A 4936-nucleotide genomic window follows, 5' to 3' on the forward strand; every position below is an offset into this window, starting at 1 on the left:
CACATGAGGCTCCTTCTGCTTGAAAATGGCTTCTCCACACTCCCTTTTTTTTTACCTTGAGTATTCCTATACTTCCTTAAATGTCATCTCCTCCAAGAAGCTGCTTTTAATAGTCTTCGCCAGTGTAAACCGTCTTCATCTCTTATCTTCTTACTCATCTGTGAACAACTTGAAGGCAGGGACTGACCTTTATCTTTGCATCCATCCATGGTGCCTGAAATTGAGCAGGAACTTGCAGGGCCTTCTCAGGGACAGATCCCACTGTGTCCCTCACCTCTTGTTTATAGAAAAGCTTTAGCCTCCTAGGCCTTCCCCAAGTTCCAAAGAGCAAATTTAATCAAGAAAAGTGAGAAATGCAGAAACAAAGGAAATCAGTCGAGCAAGACAAAATAATAATAGTTTAGCCATAAAATAAAGTCAAGGACCTTTAGTTCCTCCTCAAGGGCTGTAGATAATATCATGAGCCATATCCTTGAGTTCTTTTTCAGATACTAAAATCCCCACCAGGCAGAGAAAGTTAACTGCATGCTGACCACCAGCACACAGACCCCAGACCAGTTGGAACCAGAAGGTTGATGACTGAGATTCACAAAACATCATCCTGTTACCTCACCATCACCAATTAGAGAATTGTGTAGGAACTGATCACACACCCTATGACCCTCTCCCTCACACTGGCATTAAAACTCTTCTCTGAAAGCCATGGGGGGTAGGGAGGTTTGGGTCCTCTGAACACTAACTACCCATTCTCCTGTGTGGTGCCCTGCAATAAACACTGTACTTTTCTTCATCACAACCCAGTGTCAGTATATAGGCTTTGCTGTGCATCCCAAGCACAGCAGACCCAAGTTTTGTTTGGTAACATGCCCAGCACAATACATAACACGTAATGAGTGCTCAATGAAATTTGTTGGATGAAAGAGGAGTCTTGCTGGGCTAGTAGGATCTCACTCCATGTAGAAACTCTTGCTATAGATACTTTCTCCTCAGTCAGGGGTCAGTCACCCTCTAAACTTTTATAAGATAGGGTGGTCCTCTAAATTGTCTTCCTTTCCTCCCCCCTCCTGCTAATCTCCAACTTTCCTATTCATCTTCATAGTCCCAGTTTAGGTTCTCTAACATCTAAAACATTCCTTGACCAGCTCAGCCAGAAATGATCTTTGAAACATTTACAAATACAACTCATTTGGTAAGTGTCATACATTACCTAATATTATAGTTACTTCCACACAGTGTGGTACCTTATATACTTAAATACACGTGTTGGTGACCTATAGCTCATTCCAACATATGGGTCGCAGACACCCTGTCCTAACCACCTTCCCTATCATGCTCTGGAACTTCAAATTTTGTGACTTCACATTTGCTTGATTGTATCAACAGTGACTACTATAGCCATATCTGGCACCAATTATAATTATTATAGGCTAGAGCTCATCATAACCTACAATGTCTCCACCTTCCCAGATACAAACTGAAATTTCCCTCGCACTGCAACTTCCTATTCATCTGCCTCTCAGTCATTCCCACCAAATCTGAGCTTCAACTCTTTTCTACTCCTCCCAGTTCATCAATCTCATTCTGTCTTTCCTAAAGAGCCTAGATGCCACAGTCAGCTATTTCAACAAACTGGCAAACCATTCTAGACTTCCTCATTGTCCTCCCTCCACTGTTCCTTCTTTACCAGTCCTTTGTCCTGGTTAATTAACTCAGGCTGTCTGTTTTCTCCATCCCAAGGCAGCCAGGAGTTACTGACCAAAGTCACAAAGCCATGCTGATTAGGACTACTACACATTCACTCTTTTTTTTTTCTTTTTTTTTTTTAATATTTATTTATTTTTGGCTGCATTGGGTCTTCATTGCTGTGCATGGGCTTTCTCTAGTTGCAGCGAGCAGTGGCTTCTTGTTGTGGAGCACGGGCTCAGTAGTTGTGGCTCACAGGCTCTAGAACGCAGGCTCAGTAGTTGTGGCGCACGGATTAGTTGCTCCACGGCATGTGGGATCCTCCCAGACCAGGGCTCGAACCCGTGTTCCCTGCATTGGCAGGTGGATTCTTAACCACTGCACCACCAGGGAAGCCCTACACATTCACTCTTATCTAATCTCAGGTAGATCTTTCTTGCTGTTTTGCATCATTGCCATTTTCTATAGCACAGTTTCTACCCCATTTTTCCTAGATCCTCTATCCCACCCATCATCCTTTTTATTCTCAAAAGATTAACCTCCGAAAAGGAAGTCCATTCAATATGACTTCTCTAAATGTTTAGCCACCTCAAAATCTCTCTGTACGTTTCCCTTCCCATTCTTCCTTTTCAGTGGCCAAAGCCAACCTATCTGCCTCTCTCCCTCCTGATCTAATGATCTCCTCTGAGACTTTAACTTTTTTTTTAATTGAAGTATAGTTGATTTACCATGTTGTGTTTGTTTCAGGTATACAGCAGAGTGATTCAGTTATGCATGTGTGTGTGTGTGTGTGTGTGTGTGTGTGTATATTCTTTTTCAGATTCTTTTCCCTTATAGGTTATTACAAACTATTGAGTATAGTTCCCTGTGCTATACAGTAGGTCCTTGTTGGTTATCTATTTTGTACATAGTAGTGTGTATATGTTAGTCCCAAACTCCTAATTTATCCCTCCCCGCTCTTTCCTCTTTGGTAACCGTAAGTTTGTTTTCTATGAGACTGTAATTATTTATTTTCTCTTTAAAGTAGTTAATTATATTTCTAGTTTTTCTCTCAATTAGCCCTTCCCCTTTTCTAAAACTTGCTTAAATCTTGCCTACTCTGCAAAAAAAGAAAAGTCCTCTGCTGCTTCCTCTTCAGTTCATTGTCCTCATTCCTTCCTTTGCTTTATTGTTAAATATTGCTACCACCTCTTCACTCTTTAACCACTTGCAATTAGCTTTTGTCCCCTTCAACTTTAACTTCTCTGTTACTTCTCTCTTCTTACCACTCTGATCATTTGTCTCTGTGTCCCTTGCCAACTTTTCCCCAGGTTTCTGTCTTGGGACTTCTTTTTTTTTCTACTTTCTCCTTTGTTGATCCCATCTAATTCCACAACTTTACTTATAGTTATGTGAAGAAGTCCAAATTTCATTCATATTTGGCTACTACTTTTATTCCAAACTCCAGATCTATATTCCCTAGAACGCTAAAATTTCAGCTATGGAGATCTCAGAGGACATTTATCCTAAGTCTTCATCGCCTGGATATCTCCACCAAATGGCTCATTGGCTTTTAAAAAGTCAATGATTTCAAAACTGAACACCTCATTTTCTGTCTGCTTCCAATTCCATTTCCAAATCGACTCCTCTTCTTGAATTTGTTTCTACAAACAGTCACCTGAGGCACATGGTCTCCTCATTCCCTATATTCAATCAGCTGCTAATCTAGTAGATTCCATTGTCACAGACTCTCTCAATTAGGTTCACTGTTTTCCATTCTAAATTATCACGTTTCTAGTTTAAATCCTAATTATCTCCTACCCAGAGTATTGCAGTGGACTCCTGGCTAGACTGTCCACCCCCACTATCTTTCTGCTTGGAATTCTGAATGATTTTTATTCATTACCACTAGATTAATCTTCCTAATGAACAGTTCTGATCTGCCACTCTCTGGCCTAAAACCCTTAAATGTCTCCCCTGGATAACTAAATTATTCACTAGTTCCTTATCCTGGCATTCAGAGACCTCCATGTTCTGGACTCAGTTCTATTTTTCTAGCCTTCATGCTGACCCCATCACCTAGAATACCCTTCCTTCACCTTTACCTGGCAAACTCCTAAATTATTTAAAGCTGATTTCAAATACCCACTTCCATCACAAAGTCTTTTTTTTGTGGGGGGGACCCTAAACTGAATATGAACCTTCCTTTGAACCCCTATACCACTTTATTAATACTTTTACTTCAATGCTGACCAGATTTGTGTGATGATAATCTGTGTATTCTATGCTTCTCAAACTTTTCCATTAGAAGTGTACCTAATTATACAGGAAAATGAACAGCCCCAAGGCTATCTGTCACAACAGGCTGCCTGGAAAATTAAAATTTAATATGAATTTTTCAGTGTTATTAGTATTAGACTGTCTTAATATAAAAATGTCGTGCTTTTTGACTAACACTCTAGGAAGACGTGTCTATTTAATCTTGAGGATTTAAGGTACACCTGGCACACTGTGAAAACCCTCCCACAAGCCCACTAAACTTTACAAGCCCACTAAACTTTCTATGGCAGAGACTGCCTTACTACATATGTATCCCCTGTAAAACTAAAACAGTACCGTCTTCAAATAGACGCTCAAAAAAATATTGTTGAACTGTGACTCAGATACGTTAGCAAGTATTTACTAAATGTTTACCAGGTACCTAGACCTGTACTGTTTCAAGGAGCTCAAGTCTCCATGGGATGACTGTGAACAAGTAAAAAACTGTACATAGGAGTTAAATCATGAAACGTAAGCCATTTGTGTTCCACAAGACGACTCAGTCTCTCCATTCTACACCGCAAATGACACATTGGAATAGTGTGGAGTACCACGTTAAAGTCCACTCTGACCTCTTAATTATTTTCTGGTGATTGATAATTTTCTGCTAACACTGCGCAAAGCTTAATCCTCTTCACCTGGAAATAAAAGGTTTCCATCATTTCGCTCTCCAATTTGAAGCTCAGCAAAGCCTCCTGGTCGCGGGGCGGTGGAGCCGAAGGAAGTCTGACCCCATCAAATGAGCAAAAATGCCAGAGCTACCAGCACCACCCCCTCACATCCCCCACGCCCTTCCAATTGGTCCTTGTGGGTCACTCTCTTTCCAGGTTGGCCTTCCAGCTTGCCCGTCGCCTCCATAGAACCCACATTTAGCCAGCAACTATTGGTAGGTCGTTACGTCATTGCGCTATCTACCCCGCTCCCATTGGCTCCCACAGGAAGGGGCGGCCGCAAC

This window comes from Balaenoptera physalus (assembly GCF_965194825.1).
Source record: "Balaenoptera physalus genome assembly, chromosome: 1".
Taxonomy (NCBI): Eukaryota; Metazoa; Chordata; class Mammalia; order Artiodactyla; family Balaenopteridae; genus Balaenoptera; species Balaenoptera physalus.